The following is a 19,896-nucleotide window of genomic DNA, read 5'->3' as shown; positions in this document are numbered from 1 at the left end:
CCACATTGGTGTGTTTGAGCTTAACAAGTAAAAACCCGTTCCCTTCTCTTTTCTTATCTTGAAGAACTGAAAGAATTCCTGGGGTATTTGGGAGCAAATATGTAATCCTATGGTATTATTAGGTGAAGTGTGGGTATAGAGAACCTCTCCACTACTTGTTCATTTATCAACATATATTATTCTAGGTGCTTGGATTACAGTGATGAACACAATAAAAATCACTGTCTGTGTGAGACTTACATTCTGGTGGAGACCAATGGTGATCAACCAACCAGATAAACATACATTATAATGTCAGATATGGATAAGTATGGTAAAACAATGTATAGTAGGCTATAAAGATAGACATAAACTATCACAGATTGGAATGGCCATTTTAGAAGTGATAAAGGAAGGCTTCTCTGAGAAGCTGACATTGGAGGAGAAGCCTGAATGAAATGAGAAAGCAAATCAGATGATGGTATGGGAGACAGTGTTAGAAGATGGAATAGGAAGTACAGAAACCTTGAGGTGGGATCAAACTGTAGGTTCTTAAAGAAGCAGGAAGGAAATCCCTGTACCTTATGTGGAAGGATCACAGGGAAGAGAATGAAACTGGAGAAACAGGCTGCAAGAGAACCAGGGACCCCTTCCCCCTGCCCTCCCCTTGGAGATCATCATGGTTAGAATTTAGGTATCATTCTAAATGTGATGAGAAGCTATAAAAAGGCTTTGAGCAGGTGAGCAATCTGATTGCTTTGTATTTTCAATTCATTTTTCTGCTGCCATGCAGAGACTAAATTTCTTGGGTCAGCCACAGTGCACAAGCAAGACTAATTATCTCTTCCCTCTCATAATCTCTAGCCTACAACAAATATGAGCTCCTCAAGGGCAGAGAAACCATCTCTACATATAGTTCCCAGGGCTTTGCCTTATCCTGGTCTGTCATAGCTACTTGGTAGATATTGAACATATTCTGGAAGGGTGGGGAAGGGAAATTTCTAATTTAGACTGCGACAGAAATACCTCGGCCTCACATGACTTAGGACACGTCTTACAGGTGGGTCTTTTCCCATGAAGTGTGAAATGAGTTCCTTCTATTTTCTAGCCTCCTGGGTGATTCTCTGGGATCGTGGGAAGATAATTACAATAATGATCATAAAGTACATTCAGGGATATATTGGGGAAGCTGTTAAAAATCACATGAAATGGCGACAAGGAAAAGTTTGAGTCATACAGAAAATTTGGCTTGAGGCTAGAGAACAAGACTAGATGGGGCAGCTGGTTAATTTTTTGTTATGGCTTGAAATGCACTTTGCATATTTAAACCATGGAATCACTACAATTTTTCTTCCTCCTTATCAGTATAAAAAGTATTTGATAAGGTCAGCGAATGTTGGATAGGAAATAGGTCTTTCTTCAATGGGCCCCTCTGGAGACTTGTCTTGACCTGTGTCCATAAAATCACCCTTTTGTAGCTAAATAAAAGAAACAAATCTGTGCAGGCCTCCTCATAATTTTGACTTGCGAGTGTCAGGCAAGTCTGAGCTACCGCCCTTATTATAAACATCTCCAGAGGAGGTGAACATTCTTAATTTTTACAGCCATGATGCAGTCATGCTTTGAGATCATCTGAGAAGTGCTGTAGAAGCACAAAACATTATTACTATTATTATGGCAGTAATGACTGTGATTATAATGCAGTTTGGGGGGGCGAGGAGGAATGGCAGTTAAGGGTAAGTTTCACCCCCTGTATATCAGTGAGATTTGCCGTATCACAAACCTTATGTGTTTCTGTAGCATCTGTGCGTGTGTGGTGGGCACAGGGAGACAGATGTGGGTATTGAGATGTTATTGCTGGAAGATACGTACTCAAATCCATTTCAGTGAAACTGTGTTTAGAAACATCATTCTGTTCCATTTACATAAAACCTAGAGCACAGCTCTGCTTGGTTTCAGTAATAATGTGTTGGTGTGAAGTATAATTTCCCTGCATCTCATTTGGGATGTGATGGTGATCTAGAGGCTCTGGATGAGGCAGGTGGTTGTGACATAAAGTGTTTATTTCACATATTAATGTAACTACTCTGGGGAACAAGAAGATGTAACAGAAGTTCTGTAGTTTGGCATCTTTGTCATGTCCTATGTTTTTGCCACTTTCTTCCTTGATCTCCATTTTTGGGAATCTGTGATTTTGAAAAAACGAGTACTTACTAGTTCAACAAGCGTTTATGGAGCATCTATTAAATACCATGCCTGGTGCTGGTTTGTGGGAGTAACGGGTTGAGTATGATTTGTTCCCTGCCTTAAGGGTTTTATAGGTTAGTGAGGGAGTCAGACAAGAATATCAATGGGCCTGATGTATTAAATTCAAGCTCTCCCATGGCCCCAAGTGCCATGATCACATTTGCATCTTGGATGTCTCCCTCTGGGGTCAGTGTGTAGAATGGATTTAAGTGGGTTGGACTAGAAGCAGGAAGAGCCTGAGCAAGGCCGTTGCAGAAGTGCAGGTAAGAGATAAATACCTAAGTCCTTCGAAGGGTTTGGTTTTTCTTCTGTGAAACCCAAACACTTGGCATTATTTCTCATGATACCAGGTGGAGGGAGTGGCCGGTTTGCAGGATTTGAATAGCCTGTGTGGCCGGAATGGCCTGTGTGGTTCCCGGATGGTGTGTCCTGCTGTGAGTGGAAGACAGGGTCATGGGGCAGGGGTGGGAATACCTGGGCGATTCCTCTGAGTTTGGGGGATTCGGTGCAGTTGAGAAATTGCTTACTCGGGAATGTTTTGTGAGACATTCTCACAGAGGGCTAGAGCTGCATATGACATTTTGGGCATGATCCTAAATGTTGCCTAACAGTGTGTGCACAGTGATGACGACCAAAATTATTGTTTCATTTCTACCAGAGCGGATTGCCAAGGGAAGTGTTAGAGACCTTGTTCAGGGATTTGAGAATTACTCTCCTGGGAAGAGAGACAGACAGACAGACAGACAGACTGAGACTACATAACCTTGCCTGGGGTAGATACAGTAGGCTAGGGTGAAGATGCTGGTTGATCATTTCAGGCATAGGATTCAACAAGAAAACAAACCCACAGAGCTATACGAGATGTACTCTATAAATTCTTCCCTTTTGTGAGAAAGCTATAAAGCCCATGATGACTTTTAAGATTATAGAGTAAAGAAGCTCATTGTTTTGAATTTATCATTTGAAAGGCTGAGAATGCCTTTGTGTCGCTGGGAAGTCTATAATCACTATGAATTAATGATGCAGACTACATTTACAGGGGTCATGTTTCACCTACTTAGAGATCAAACAGCTTTGGGGGCCTTCTGGAACTTTGCTTGTATGCAAATATTTCCTGTTAATTACAAAAGAGGAGTAATTGAAGTCAGCCTAACTTCACACCAGACCTGAGTTATAAAGTATGACCAGCTGTTTTCCATTCCCTCTGTGAGTGTGGGAAAGAGGAATGACTTTAAATGGAACCAGGAAAGATAAAGCAAGGGAGCCTCTTTCGTGGTACAAATAATACAACAAACAGACAAACAGTAGAAGACTGATATCAGATCATCAAGAAACAATCTTGGTGGCTACTGTGGTGAGACTTGAACAAGCCCACCTCGGTTTTGCCAAACTCTTTTTTCTCCTAAGAGTTTCAATAAGAGTCTACTACCTTGTAGGGATCCCTTCAGGTGTGGCTGAGGAACTGGATGAGCTCTTTAAGTTCTGTATTTAACCTGCTGTTACATTTAATTGGAAATTACCTTTGTGGCATTTGCAGAAGCTTAGGCCATATTGAATATAAGTGTGATTTTATTGTCTCTAAGTAAGAAAAGGCTTTCCAACTTTATTGTCAGTAAACATCTTTAGTGGAGCAGAAGTTACATGGCTTGCATAGGGGCACACTGCATGATATGAAATCACTGCCTCCTGTGACTACATCAAAGATTTTCTTTTTATATCTTTAGAAGAAGCAGAAAGTGGTCCCCCACTAAGATGCCTAAGTGTAAGTTGATTGGTCTTTATTGATACCTTCTTATAATGGGCACCAGCTCAGTGTTTCCACGTGCACGACCTCATCACATCATGTTTATTAAATGAGGAAAAAGCTATGAGACTAGTGTTGCTGTTGTTTTTCAGAGACACAGAATGTTGTAGAACTAAGACTTGAAGCTCCTGACTCCGAGGTTCAAGGTAATTTCCCGAGCATCTGTATAGTCTTCTGTTCTTACTCGCACACTGCTGCTAACTCCCTGGCTGTCAGACAAACAGGCAATGTTTCTGTTCCACCCACTACCACCTTGAACCCTCTCTCATCCCCTGAGCTAAATTCTGGCCGACTCATTGAGAGTGTCTACCTCTGCCTTTAATTCCCCGGCTGTTACTTTCATCCATACCCAGTGCTGGAGCACAAACTTCAGGATCCCCTTGCTTTCAGAAATGTTGGTTTTAGAGGTTTTCTTCATATTCCCTCTGCTGTAATGTTAAGAGGCATACTACAGAGAATCTGTTTGTTCTAAGTCCCAAATATATTTTGAACCTGAATTGCCTTTATCAGCATCTTTTTCATCCTAGCTCAAGGCACCATCTTGCAACAGGCAAAAGTCTGGACCACTGTAAGAGTATTCTCATATATTGCTATCCCCAGTGTGGTCCGGGGACCACAGCATCGGCATCACCGGGGAGCTTGCTAGAAATGCAGAACCTCTCCCCTGCCCTGGACTTGGAGAATTAGAATCTGCATTTTAACAAGATCCCCAGATATTTGTGTGCACTTTAAAGTAGAAGATCCCTATGATGACAGAGCGCTCACACTTTCTTTGCCTCCTTCACTGTATTCTCCCTTTACGTTCAGTGTGATTTTTTACAAATGCATAATCCATGAACACAGACAATAGTGTGGTGAAGGCCTGGGGGTGGGGTGGGGGGAGTGGAGGGGGTCAATGGGAGGGAAAGGGGGACATCTGTAATACTTTCAACAATAAAGATAAATTAAAAAACAAAAACCAAAGAAAGCCTGAGAAACAACCAAGAGTTGCCCTAAGAAGACATGATAACTAAGTGTAATGTATATCCTGGATGGGATTCAGGAACAGAATAAGGACTTTAGGTAAAAACTGAGCAAATCTGAATAAAGTATGGACTTTAGTTAATTAAAGTATCAGTATTGGTTCATTGTGACAAATGTACCATATTAACGTAAGATATTAATAATAGGAGGAGCTGGGTATAGGAGAACTTCCTGAACTGTCTTTGTTATAAATCTAAACTATCTAAAATAAAAAGTTTACTTTTCAAAAGTTTTTAAAAAATGTATGCTCATATCATTTTTTCACTCTAAGTGCTTTAGTGGCTTCCATCTCACTTAAAATAAAACCCAAACTCTTTACAATAACATACAATGTCCTCCAAGGTCCATTTCCCCTCTTGGACTGTGTAAGGGTAAAACCCTTGACTTTCCCTAGTACTTAACAGTGAATGGCACTGAGAAGATACTCTATAAATATCTGTTGAGCCATTGAGTAAACATAGTTACGCTTCTTGCTTATTGAATTTTTTCAGGTGTATATAATTAAGGAGAAATTGTTAGTATTTATAATCCTTGTAATTACTGCTAGTTATTTGTAGTTTTACCTGAATTATGTTCAGTTAGCCATACAGATTCTGAAAGCCTCCTAATGCCAACTTTCAGCATCACTAGTGTAGTGATTTTTGTTTCCAAGCTATTTGCAGATGTGAGCTATTTCTCATTTACCTGCTGTAACCAACAAATATTGCCCTCATGTCAAATATCCAGCCATCTTCTTAATGGAAAGTAGATACAGTTGTCTACAAGTATAATTGCTTTGGTCCAGAGTTGACAAGGGAACATACTGGACAAATACTAATTTCTTTATGTTGTGTTTTTGAAGAGAGAGTGCAGGAAAGGATGAAAGGGTAATGAGTTCAAGGGCTGATGTCTTGAAATATTAGGCTACAACTGATGACTAACAACTGATGGCTAACTCAGGGTCAGAGAAAGAAAAGTCCCTCGTGATGGATCATTGCACAATTGCTCGAAGCAGATGTGCAAGAGAGGCTGTACGCTTCCCTGACACATCTGGCATTAGTCATCACGAGAAGCAGGTGCCTGGTTGAGCGGCTCACACGTCTGTTTCAGGATGACACATTCCTGTTGTTTCTGGGTTGCATTTGAATTTTCTTTGGCTCTTGTCAACGCAAGCACATTAATGATCAAAACGATAATGCAGAGAAAGATTGCCCAATGAAGAGGGTAAACAAGGTAGCTGCTGCTTCTGGCACCATGAGGTTCTGGGTTTTGGAAAAATTAGTAAGCCACCCTGTGAGTGACAGCCCATGACAGTCCAGATGTAATGTTTGTACGCTCATTGTCACAGGTTGAGTCACAACTTCCATGGATGGCGCTGGTCTGAGAATAGAAGATTTGCCTGCGAGTTAGCCAGCGTCTTTGTTAGGCCTTAGCCAACTGTGGGTCAGGGCGACTTGTGCCCTCGTCCTCACATCAGCCTTTGCGTCTCACAAGATGAGGGTTTGCAAAAGCACTGGCCGAGGTTTACAAATGTATAAAACGTCAGCCAGGGCACACCTGTGAAAGCTCACTGGGCGTCCACGGTGAAGTCACCTGTCCCGCGGTGCCTTTCCCCCTGCTGTATTCTAGCACGGCCTTAATTCACTGATCCTTAGGTTTCCAGGATGAACACCAACTGGTTATTCAGGTCCGTGCGCACGGCCTGGATTGTGATCTCTTGGAACCTCCTGCCGAGCTTGCCTGGAACTTGTGAACAGTGGAGGCTCTCATAGTCGCCGTGTTTCTCAAGGTGCGGTGTGCTGACTCTCTGTTTCGGAAGCACCTGGCAGGCTGGTGGAAAGCATAGGTTCCTGGGGCTGTCCCTAAAAATCTACTGAATCAGAGTCTCCGGCATAAAGTTTAAGAGTACATGATTTTAGCAAATGTTCCAGGTGACCCTTATGAATTCTAAAGTTTGAGAACGATTAGCTTCTGTGGAAGTTAAGTGTGCAATTCTTAAATTATTTTTCATAGGCATTAAATAGAATAGGGGATTCAAATAGCCAATTTTAAAGATAAGGATTTTATGAATCAGCAATAATCTTACAACCCACTTTTGGCTTCTCAGCTATGATGCTACTGATATTATCCTACAGTTAACCCTTAGAAATGTAAGTCTATGAGTCCGCAATAGTGACTCTTTGTAGGACAGAGAATTATTTTCAGAGATGGTTTACATGGTTTAGAATAGCTGTGTGTGTGTTTGTGTCTATATGCACATGTGTATAGAATAAAGGAGACTTAACTGGGGGCCTGTTGTGTACGTGGATTTTAGATCACCCCTTCGTATCCCAGGTCAAGTACTTATGGAATACGAGGACTGAAAAGACTTTGTCTTTCTTTTTTCATTAGTGAAATGGTTTTAAGAAATTTTCCTTTGTCTTTTTCTTTTGAAAAAGAATAGATATCTACTCTGCCTAAGCTCTTCTCATGACCATTGTCATTTAAAAAAAGCTATAATGGAAAGATGCAGAAATCATCGTTTAAAAACCATTCAGGGTGGTTTTAGCCCTCACTGTTCAATGTCATTTCTTAGAAATATTTACTGAACTGTAATAGACAAACAGAAAATACACAAACTGAGCGTCATCATGTAACCAATACTGAGATCACTGATACCCGAGAAGTCCCTCTTTTTTCTAATTCCAGTCACTAAACCTTTCAAAAGAGAAAATAATTAGCTAATGTCTAAATATCTACTCACTTTACTTATTTTTTTCTGTAAACATTAGTCTTTCTGTATATATTGGAATCTTTAGCATGTTGATGATCAATATTTATTCAATTTGAACTTTCCTGACTAATTGTTGACCTTTAAAAGACATTTTCCTTTTGCTAATTTATAATTCTAGAATTTTTCTTTTATTGAGTGAAATTCTTTAGGTTCAACTTGAATCATTTCTGTGTACTCTGTGTTTGCTTCTAATCTGAAATGTACAAATTAAAATTTCAGGATGGTATTAAGTAGTCAATATCAATTATGAAACACTCAGGGCAATTGTTTGAGTTACATTAGCTTAAAACAAGTACTTGACAATTTTTTTCCATTTTATACATTGTGAAAACTTGGTCAACAAGCAAAACAATTGATTGGATATAATGAATTTGAAGCAGAAGTTTATTGGACCTAGGGATAAGCCAACAGGAATTGAGATTTGGTATATTAGGGAGCTAAAATAAAAATAAATATGGAGCTATTGGGGACTTCACATAAATTTTTTCTATTTTTGTCATAAATCAGACTGGGATTCTCAGCAAAGGATAAGCCTAATGTCTGCAGGATTGAAAAGAAAGGTATTATGTCAATGTGAAAAGAATGCTGTACTTGGGGTCTGACACATTGTTGTGTGGCCATAGGAAAGTCATATAGCCTCACTTTAAGACTCAGTTTTCAAATCTATAAAATCATCATAATATTTTCTTTGAGAAGTTGTGTTGAGATGTAAATAAGATTCATGTTTCTAACCATCTAATAAAGACCTGAATAGGTAATTGCTCAATCAATGTGGGCCTCCCCTATCTTTCAGCATGGCGGCATAGCATTTTCAAAGGAGATCGACATGGAGAAAATAAAACACTGCACAATCTCCTTTTCCATGCATTCTATTATTTATTTATCATTCCCAAACAAATGCATGCTAATTACATAAAATTTGGAAATAGAGACATGAAAAATCTCACATTCTTAGAGATAGCCATAATAAGTATTGGTTTTTATAAGCATCTTTCTTTCCATTGTATTTCCTTAGTACCCTTCAGAATGCCCTGCACAGAGTAGTCATGCTCTACATCTGAGAAATCGAACCTTTCCAAGAAGACAAGAAAGTGGTTGTAAATCTTTTAGAAATATTAATTACTGTTTTAGAATAGAATCCAGCAGACTTTCTGGTCTACCTGTTATTTTTTTCAATCCTCAAGGACAGATACTTGTCCTATTAACTTAAATAGCACTAGGGGAAGAGATTACAACATCTCTTTTTACAACAGGGTAGGTCTAAGAGCAGCTGTTCATAAACTAAATCATTTTAAAACTATTTTATTAGGCTTTCATTGCATTTTAAAATTAAAGGCAGGTTTTTCTTTTCTTTTTTAAAGGAAAACAGCATGGTGGGAAAAACTGAATTAGGAATGCCAAGAGCTGAGCTGTAGCCCCTGCTAATTCATTCATTCATTCCTTCATTCATTTCCCTGCCTTCAGATCTAGGTAAGTAGTGCAGCCCTGTCACCTTGTAGTAAATAATGGGAAATAATGCCTGTGCTGCTTTCCTCATGTGGTGACTGTGGGAACCAGTTGTGATGATACATGTGGTGATGTTTTTAATGCGATATATTGCTATAAGCTTTATGTATTGATATGGTAATAACAGGAAAATTAGTGTGCATAACATTAACATAAAATTTTCTATTGGGCTCTACTTGAAAGCAATGAGCAGGATTGACTTATTCTCTGATTTTATTTCACAATTCTGTTTATATCTAGGTCCCTAATCATTCTAGATGAGTGTAGCAGGTTGGGAGCTATACTGAGAAGTACAAAATTCTCCATCTGCCTAGAACTTGAGTGGATTATCATGTCAATCTTTACTAAGTTCTAGTCTAGAAATTCAGAAAGCAAAATTAGAAAAAAAAAGATAATACAGTGCATTTTCTAGCCCTCATCTACCCAGTACTTAAGGTCCATTTATATTACCACTTTCCCTCAGTTTCTATCCTCAGATACAACATAATGATAATAACTGTTGTTCAAAGCATTAAATGGGCTACTTAGCATTTGGGGAAAAATAACCTTAACCCCTAAATATTATAATCATGCATCCCTTAGACATGTGGTAGGACTTCAGTGTCTCTCTGCAGAAATACTATGCACTTAGAAGTTAGAACAAAGTGGGCTGAAGCATTGCTCCACGTCAGCTGTGTGACTGCGGGGTATGTCATTGCCCTCCCTGCGCCTCATCTTCATGAGGATTGGGCAGAATGCACACACAGCGCGTCCGGAAGAGGGCTTAGCCCACGTTAGGTAAGTTTTGTTAGTTTCCTTTCCTTCTCATACCACCACAATGTTTACTCATTTCAACAGGTGTGAATGTTTGATCATTTAGAGTAACATGGAATATCTCTTACATTTATTTTACCTAGGAGTAGTATAAAAATCCATACTTTTATTGACATGAATCAAGAGGCCAGGAGTTATATTTTTAAAAATGGTGTTTTATTGGAAATTTGCTTGCCTTGTATAATGTACAAACATAAGCTACAATTGGGTTAATGACTTAAATGTGAAACTAAAGCCACAGAGGGGGTCAGAGAAAGTATGGAGGGGTATTTTAATGATCTGGGATTGGGAAAAGGCTTTCTTCCTATGGTAACAGCTCAAGGGGGTCATAAAAGAAAAATGTCACGTTTGATTATGCTAAAATTTAAGACCTCAATTTGACAAACAAACAAACAAACAAGCAAGCAAATACAGCCCCCCCAAATTGTAACCATAAAACAAAGGGTAAACTGTAGAAATTTATTTACAATTCAGAAACAAAGGCTAATGTCCTTAATATCCTTATGTAGCTTTGTAAAGAGCTTCTACAAATCAATAAGGAAAGATAAATGACTTAGTACAATAAGCAAAGGTCATGAAAGGTGGCTCACTCTTTTCACTTGAATGCTCGCTTTGGTATTCTTGAGTCCAAGTGCTGAAAGTATTATATGTGAATCGGAAGACTGTGGTCTTGTATTGGAGCATTGTGATTAGCTCTCTTTTGAATAAATGAGTTTCCTTGACTGGCTGAGTGGCCATGCCTATGTTTCCAGAAAAAATTTTGTTTAAAAATTCTAGTTTTGAATATGTGATCTTTCCAAACATTTGTGTTTACTTCGTCTTCTTTGTCAGAGCACTCGAGAACATACATACAATCCTTTCTTGGTGACCCAGTTCATCATTAGGAACATTGATTATTGCACGTTGCTAGAATGTGGTGCACTGAGGTTGGGAAGGGCTGTTTATCCCTGTGCGAGGGAGGTTCCGAGCACTTTGCATTTTGAATTCTTAGGAAGATATTAATGTAGCAACAAAAGACAATGAGATAAATTAAAGTCACCCTTTAAGCCCCCTAGGAAGCTACCACTATGGAGATGAGTGTATAATCCCTCTCTCTAGCAATTCCAGAATAGCCCACTTTCCTTTTTTTACTGGAAAGAATTGTTCATTCTTTGACTGAGACTCAGAGAAGGGAGTTGGTTTTACAATGCAGTACCAGGTTCTATTAAAAAAACAATCTGTATTTAAACTCTGGGGCACTTGCTTTGTGTTTATACTTTACGTGAATGTGATTACATCTTCATGCCTATCCTATAAAATAGGCCCATTTTACAAGTGAGAAAAGAGAGGCTTTGAAAAATTCAATCCCTTATCAGCTAATGCATGGGAGCTCCGATATGGAAGAGCCTGAAGTTTAGATTTAGATTCATCCTGTACTGTACCAGATTTCTTAGAATTGTGTGTAAAATAAAGGTACAAATGTTCTGAGTGAGAGTCTAACAAACTCCTCTCGGAATGAAATGTGGGAGCCTGCGGTCTGAGCCCGGGGATAATGGAGTGGGAGCTATTCAGAGCCTGACCGCCTCTGCCTCTCATCAGCATTCGGCCCGGGTGAGCTATTACTCGCGTCTCTGTAGAGATGAAAAGTACAGTGTGAGGTGCCATCGTCTGTAAAGATAGAGCTTTGATCATGTATGCAGCTTGCCACCCTGGATTATAGAAAACACACGGTGATTGAGCAATGAATGAAAATAATTTCATCTTCCCCTGGGGATTTCACACGTCACACCTCTCCACTGGCATCGTCCTCATGAATCTTTCATGGGTCTCAGGGTTGGGAAATAGAGGTGAGCGTGCCGGGGAGGGGAGCTTTCCTGGGAGGGCGGCGCACAGTCGGCCCACGGGCAATGCACTGACTGTGTGCCGCGACTCCCATCGTGAACACCCTCGGAAAGCCCTGGGTGAGGGGAAGAAACCCAGCACGCGTGTTTACTGTTTATTCACCTCCGCACCGCTCTTGGCTTCCGTGCTCTGGCTCAGCCCTGGTAACGTAAATGGCAAGAGGGACAGTGGGGCTCTGAGAAACGGGATTTTGTGTAAACCTCTCTTGTGATGATTGTGCCCCACTGCCTTAATGTTGCTCTGTTTTTTCTAAGAAGGGATGAGCTAAGGAATCATTTTCCACAGTTTACCGTAAGCGATTAAGTCCGATGCTTGCCCGAATATTGTAGATTTTCGTGACATTTAAGCTTTGCCTGTGTTCTTGTCACAGCTTTCAGGGAGAACCCCTTTCCCTGGCATTACTCTCAGGATGAGTCAGTGGCTTTCCTTTCTTCTCTGCCATTACCCCCCCTCCCCTCCCCTCCCCTCCCCCCTCTTCCTGTCCCCCCATCACATAGCTGCGACTCAGGAAGAAGCAGCTTGAACACCTTTGCTAAATTATACATTTTATCTGCTTCATGAAGTCAATTTCATTCTTTTTATTCCGCCCATGTTGCTACAGAACTTCCTCAATCTTTAATGTATGAGCTGCCATAAATTAATTTTTTCAACATTTTACTTGGAAACGACCCTAATTCCTTGGTTTCGTAAAATCCCATGGGTTGGCGGCTCCAGAACCTACCCTTCCTCTCGCTCGCCACCTGCCCTTCGTGCCTGAGAAGACGCTGCGGGGGCCCCAGTTTGGAAACCTCGGCTAAAGCCACTCGCAAGCTGGTGACTCTCGACCCTTGCGGAGCTTCTCTAAATCTTCATTTCTTATCTGCGGACCGCAGATGATGACCGTAACACCTCATGGAGTCAGCGTGAGGATTCAACAAGACGATGCTTGTCAAGTTCTAGGCATGTTGTGTGTGCTAAAGACATGTGGCCCGTTGTTATGATTGTCACCACTTCCCTTCTCACCTCTCTTGTGTTTGAAACACAGTCTGCGCCTCGTAGCTCCTGTCTGCTTGGGAATGTATGTCATGTGTCTTACACTGTCCTAGTCTTGTCATGTGTGTTACACTGTCCCGGTCTCAGTGCTCCCACCCACTCGACTGTTCACTGACACCGTCCTGTTCCAGCTTCCAGTCTATTTTCCTCCTTTTATTGCCAAGTAACTTGAAGGAATATTCCATATTATCAGGTCTAGGTTCAGAATTTTAGAAGCCCTCAGCTCTGAAAAGACTGTGGTACCATCATCCCCAATACCAGCCCCTACTCAAATCAAAACAACATAGTATATTTTGAAATGACCCCGAATCCTGTAATAATTACCTCTCGTTTACAGCTGAGAAAGTTGAGCTTTAAGTGCTGAAATTAAATTAGTTTTTTAAAAATTTTTTATGATTATAAATTTATGAATCAATTCACTGTCCCTGAACTTCTTATTTATTTAGAGGGGCAACCGTTGAGCAGGTATTAGTCTCTGCATTCAATAATTCAACCATGGAAGCCACTTGCTATTTCTTTAAGAAATACACAATCACACACACACATCCACACACATACTGTGATATGCACACTACTGTTTGTGTGTATGGATATATATTCATACATTTTTACATATAGTCATGATACTGTTCAAAGTACGTAATGTCTGGAGGGAAATGATAAGGACATTAAGGCAGCTGTTGCATCTGCCATTTGCTAGCGAGTTTTGTGTCGGTTTCTCAATCATATGAGTCTCCTTTCCTCATCTGTGGAAATGGGGTCATAACAATATTTGCCTCTCAGGGTTGTTATGAAAATTAGGGAAGATTATGCAGGTGACACCACTCGAGAAGTTATTAACCACTACATAACTTCAGTGAATTAAATTTAAATATGGTATGCTTTCTTTGTCTCATTAAATCATTTTGATGTGAGATCAAGGTCAATACTGAATAATTCTTCCCTCCCTGTCCCCAGCTGTTCAGCAACACGTTCCTGGATGCTTAGTGAGCACAGTGTCTTTCCCAACAAGATAAAGTTTTATTTCATGACAAAGGAAAGGCCAAGGGGCAAGTGTAAAAAGTTACATCCACTTGATAGACTTGTTGGGAGGTTTAGATGCAATTATTTGTAAAGTATTCACCACACTGCCAAGTGCATAGGGAATGATAATTAAATGGGACTGTGCTAGATTGTTATTGAGAATGTCTTTGGAAGTAGGGCCCATTCTGATTTTGGTAATAGTCACACCTGAGGTTCAAGATTTACAGAAAGTGAGGGTGAGAGTTGGATTGAGGTGAGGGCAGCGAGAATTAACATGGGAACAGGCACAGTACATATAGACAGTAACATCAGTCTATATAATTTCCATAGACTGTGATTTTGGATAGCCAAAAAGGAGGGGGGGGAGGACATCTATAATACTTTCAACAATAAAGAAAAAACAAACAAACAAAAATACTATCATTTCTCATTGGTTCCTGTGGAAGGTGGGTGATATAAATGAGAAGGCCTTTATTTGTCTGAGCGTCATGGGCTTGGGGTGCAATCTGAGGGCAATACCTGAGGCAGAGCTGAAATTTTCAGCATTCTAAAGGAGAGGGGCATTTGAAGATCCAGAGAAAACTAGGGAAGGAATAGGAGAGTCGGCAAGTTTGGGCAACATGCAGTGAAGGAGAAGAGGAAGGGAAATCCTGGTAGCGATTTGGAAAAAAAAAAAAAAGTCTAATGGAAGCCTTCAAAGGTTTTTGGAGGGATGTGCAGTTCATGAATGTGTTGGTATAGAGGAAGTCTTTAGAACTATGGGGTAGAGAGGGACCACTGACACAGAGCTAGCCCAGAGCTGGTGCGTCTGGGAACATCTAGGCCATGCTCTGGCTTTCCTCGTCCCTTATACTCTGACATCCATTGTTGTCAGATGCGTCCTCATCCGTAGCTTTGAAGTCACCTTTAAGTTAAGCTTTGACCCCCAGAACCCCGAATTCTACTTTAAATTGCCCAAGGGCATGCACAGTACTTTGGTGTGAGGGTTTCAATCTATCATTTCAAGAAGGAGGCAAAGTCACAGGGATGGTGGTAAAGGCAGTGACAGTAATTGCTACTGGCTATGGAGGAAATCATGGTACAGTGGGGAGGTCCATAAAATTTCTGAGTTAGAGCCACTTGAACTTGAGTCAAGGTTCTGTCATTGTTTGCACTGTGAGTTCAGTGAATTTTTATAACTTCCCTGAAACTTAGGTGCTCTCACCTTAAACCCTTTCCCTGGGGAATCGTGAAAGACCCACAGAGACAGGTGAAAGAGGTGAGAGAGAAACAGGGTGAGAGGGTCCGGTAGAAATCAGCACTGCCTATTAAAGCTAATATTTTTCTTGATTTTAATGAAGTAATATTTCTCCTGGCTTAATATTTTACAGAACATGGTTAGCTCTACAATATACCAAAAGGAAGATGCTTTGATAAAAGTACGTTTGTTTATTCTTTCATAAGAAATACTCGTAATAATCAATGAAGTGTGTGGATATTCTAATTTTTATTTTAATTGCGAATAATCTGATAAGTTTCCATAAGATTCAGATATTCATACCAGTAGTTTCTATTGACTGCCTATGTATGAAAGTCAATTTTTAAAAATTATTATTATTAAACTACCAAGAGGATAAACAACTTACCAGTTTCTTTCAGTATAATCTTTTAGATATTGGTAAATTTAGCATTTCCAACACCAAATATATACAACACGAAATAGCAATGGCAATAGCAATATACTATATTTGCAAATGTATCCCTAAGATTTTTATTATTCAATTAGCCCATCAACTTAAGGTATAGTTTAAGTTCTAAGAGGAGGACTACTGAACCTTTTATTAGATAAAGAACATGAAATTATTTCTTCTCCCCAGTCTGCTTCATATTTCTAGTGCATCTGGAGCTTGGAAATGCCAACCAATTTAAAAAGGAAATAATCACCATCTCTCTGCCAATATTTTCTGTCTTAATAGAACTAAGGATTATGGCTAACATTTTTCATTCAGCTGTTGCTGGCCAAAAATTTACCTTCTGTAAATCTTGCTTGCATAACAAACATAGTCTTTATTAAAGAAAATGGTTGTTCCAGAATTTAAATATTTTTGGAATAACTAAGGGTGTCACAAGGAAAGTTAAATTACAAATTTCTTAATTCATGATACATGTTCAGCTGTGGGAATAGCTTTAAAGTTTCTGTTCCTATTAAAAGGCGTAATCAAAAGCTGAACATAACTAGAGACCTCCCTGAACAGCCAATATACAATCATTTAGTGAGTCAAAGAGAAATTAGAAGGCTTATACAATAAAGCATTTTTGTCCAAGTAGAATTTAAAAATTACTTTAACAGGGACAAGATGGTAATTAATAAAATCCATTACTAAGAGTAGACGACCTGATCCAGCACTTTTACAAGCATATTTAGTCATTTTCAAAACCATGGGAAAATGCTGTTGAAACTAGGTCCAAGGGAAAAGTATGTTTTCTTAGAATATTGTATGATCTAGTATTGCTTGGCTTCTATATTGTAGAGTAACAGAATACAACAAAGATATCATGTGAGTTGTTTATATTTCAAAGAGACACATAAGATACTTTATTTCATTCTGCAGAATTAGAAATCATTTGATTCCTTTACAGTTGACTCCAAGGGTGTTTTAGGACATTTAATGACAATGAGTTTTCTGATTTTTTTCAGGTCTTGCCTCAAGTAATATTTAATGTATTAAAATTAGAATTATCACAAACACTCAAATTTTACATTTTTTATAATTTTGGTTTGTCATGTATAAACTCATATTATTATGACAATGTTGCTATGTTGATAGATAACCATTTCAAGAATCAAGCTGCAACTGACTAGTCGTCATTGTAGGGGAGGAAAATTTTTTCTTCTACCCTTCTAGGTTTTGTTGGCTAGTCTAATAATCAAATTTATCTAAGACAGATTAACAAGAAAAAAATAAGTTCAATTTCACACATATGAGGTCTCACAAAGAAAATGAAAGCCAAAAACAAGTTGGGCGGTTGAGGCTTATATGCCATTCTGAGCACAAGAATGGAATAGGGGCTTGGGCCTTCAAAGAGGAGGAGGGTAACTTACAGAATGATAAGAATAGAAGGTGTTTAGTAATTAAGTGTTTGTCCTGCTATACTGATAGATCATTTAGATAAAAGTTCTCTCTCTTTCTGGGCCAGGCCCCCTATCTCAATTCTCTTAGATAATTAAGGGAGAGGTAAAAGTTTTTCTTGAGTTTGCTGGGTCTTGATTGCCTTCAGCTCAAAATAATCCACAAGTCAAAGAGGTGCATTTTGGGAACGCTTATTCTGAACCCCTTCAACATAAAATTACATTTTTGGATATTAAATGGAACATTTATACATTTAAAATTTTCAGCTTTCTTTTCATATATTGGAGCCAATAGATTTTTTGTTATATCCTTAACATTTTTTAAAAAAAATATATCTTTATTGATTTCAGAGAGAGGAAAGGAGAGGGAGAGAGAGATAGAAGCATCAATGATGAGAGAGTCGTTGATCAAGCCCACAACCTGAGCATGTGCCCTGACCGGGAATCGAACCCTGATTACCTGGATCCTAGGTGAACGCTCAACTGCTGAGCCATGCCCGGCCGGGCTATCCTTAACATTTTTGTAGTCCCCAAGTCTTATACCAATAGATAAATACATTTTAAAAAATCCAAGGTTATTTCCTTCTATCTCTCCCATGTTTCACAATTGATTGTTTTCTCTCTAACGTGTGACTGTTATTGCTGATAAGTGCTTATAATGAGTAACCATAATTTTAACTTTTCATCAAATTTGCAATAATTACTCATTTATTGCATAATTAATCATGATAGTTTGTACCTAATGAAAGGTACTAAAGAGTAACCTCCTACAGATTCAATGCAGTCCCTATCAAAATGCCAGCTGCTTTTTTGGGGGGAAATTGATGGCTGTTCTTAAAATTCATATGGAAATGCAAGGGGACCAGACTAGTGAAAACAATCTTGAAAAAGAAGAACAAAGTTGGAAGACTCACACTTTCCAATTTCAAAACATACTACAAAACTATAGTAATCAATGCAACGTAATACTGGCACAGGATAAACGTGTTGATCAATGGATAGAATTAAGAATCAAGAAATAAACCCTAGCATTTTTGGTCAATTAATTTTTGACAAAGGGGCCGATTTAATTCAATAGAGGAAAAAAGGATTTCCAACAAATGGTATTGGCACACCTGGATATCCATATGCATAATAATTTAGACTGCTATCTAACTTCATACACAAAAATGAACTAAAAGTAGATTGTAGACTTAATGTAAGATTTAAAACTAAATAGCTCTTAGAAGAAAACAGGACTAAATCTCTGTGACTTTGGCTTAGGCAGTGATTTCTTAGGAATAACAAAAAAGCACAGGTAATAAAAAAGAAAACTGGTAATTTGTGCTTCATGAAAATTAAAGACTTTTGTGCTTTAAAGGACATCATCAAGAAAGTGAAAAACATCTCACAGAATAGGAGAAAATACTTGCAAATCATATCTGATAAGGTAGTTGAATCTAGAATACATGAAATACTCTTACAGCTCAATGAGACAAGCAACCTAATTAGAAAATGGGCAAAGGATTTGAACAGGCAGTTCTCCAAAAATGATTTTTTAGGAGTGTCTAATAAGTACATGAAAAAAGTGCTCAACATTATTAGTCATTAAGGAATTCCAAATCCAAACCACAGTGTGATACCACTTTATACCCATTGAACGGCTATAATAAAAAAGAAAGACAATAATAATTGTTAGTGATGCTGTGAGAAATTGGAGCTCTCATACATCGCTGATGGGGTTGTCAAAATTACATCCACTCTGAGAAGCAGTTTAGCCATTCCTCAAAAAGTTAAGCAGTTCCTCATGTGTCAAGTGTCACATATGACATAGCAATCCCACTCTTCGGTATCAACCCGAGAGATGAAAACATATCTTCAGACAGAAATGTGCATGCAAATGTTCACAGCAGCATTATTCATAATCACAGAAAAGTAGCAACAACCCAAATACCCACCAATGGATGAGTGGAAAACCAAGGGTAGTATAGCCATACAATGGCACATGATTGTAATATAATTCCTAAAAAGAAATGAAGTACTGCTACATGCCACGACATGAATGAACCTCAAAGACAGTACACTAAGCTAAAGAAGCTAGGGATAAAAGATCACATATCGTATGGTTCCACTAATAAGAAATGCTCAGAATGAGCTAATCTGCGCAGTCAGAAAGGACTCCTGCAGTTGCCTAGGGATGGGAGAAGAGGTAAGGCGTAAGGAATGGGGAGTGACTGCTAGTGGGTGTGGAGTTTCTTTATGGAGTGATGAAAATGTTCTAAAATAAGATAACAGTGGTGATTGTACAATTCTATTAATATACTAAATCCTTTAAATTATATATTCTAAGCAAGTGAACTTTGTGGTATGTAAATTATATATCAATAAAGCTGTTAAAAATGAGGTAATCTCCAAAATGCAATAAACGAAGTGGCATTTGAGTATTTCTCATGATTGTATTTATAATGATCTTTAGCATCTGTGCTTCATACTTTCTTCAGAAATTGTCTGAATATATCTAATTTTGTGATTTCCATCTCTGTTTCTACATCTATTTTTACATCTACCACTTCCTAACTCTGTCTCTATTCGTATGTATATCTGTATAATTCAGTCTATACAATTAAAACACAATAGTAAGATATGTCTTAAAATCTGGGGAACATAGTTAGCTCTTCCCCTGTTTTATTAAATATTGGGACAAGCAACCTAATTAGAAAATGGGCAAAGGATTTGAACAGGCTTAGT

At 38.8% G+C, this 19,896-nt stretch overlaps 1 protein-coding gene across 1 annotated transcript in view; it reads left to right on the top strand.

Moving 5' to 3' along the window:
* Window positions 1-19,896, top strand: part of DIO2 (iodothyronine deiodinase 2) — a 189,271-nt gene that overhangs the window by 106,133 nt on the left and 63,242 nt on the right. Inside the window, exon 3 of the mRNA XM_081148465.1 lies at window positions 9,167-9,275. The gene's annotated coding sequence lies outside the window, so the exon portion shown is untranslated. The remainder of the gene's footprint in view (window positions 1-9,166; window positions 9,276-19,896) is intronic.

This window comes from Miniopterus schreibersii (assembly GCF_964146895.1).
Source record: "Miniopterus schreibersii genome assembly, chromosome: 1".
NCBI lineage: Eukaryota > Metazoa > Chordata > Mammalia > Chiroptera > Miniopteridae > Miniopterus > Miniopterus schreibersii.
The sequence above is the reverse complement of the archived record's forward strand: the minus strand, read 5'-3'. Positions and strand labels throughout refer to the sequence as shown.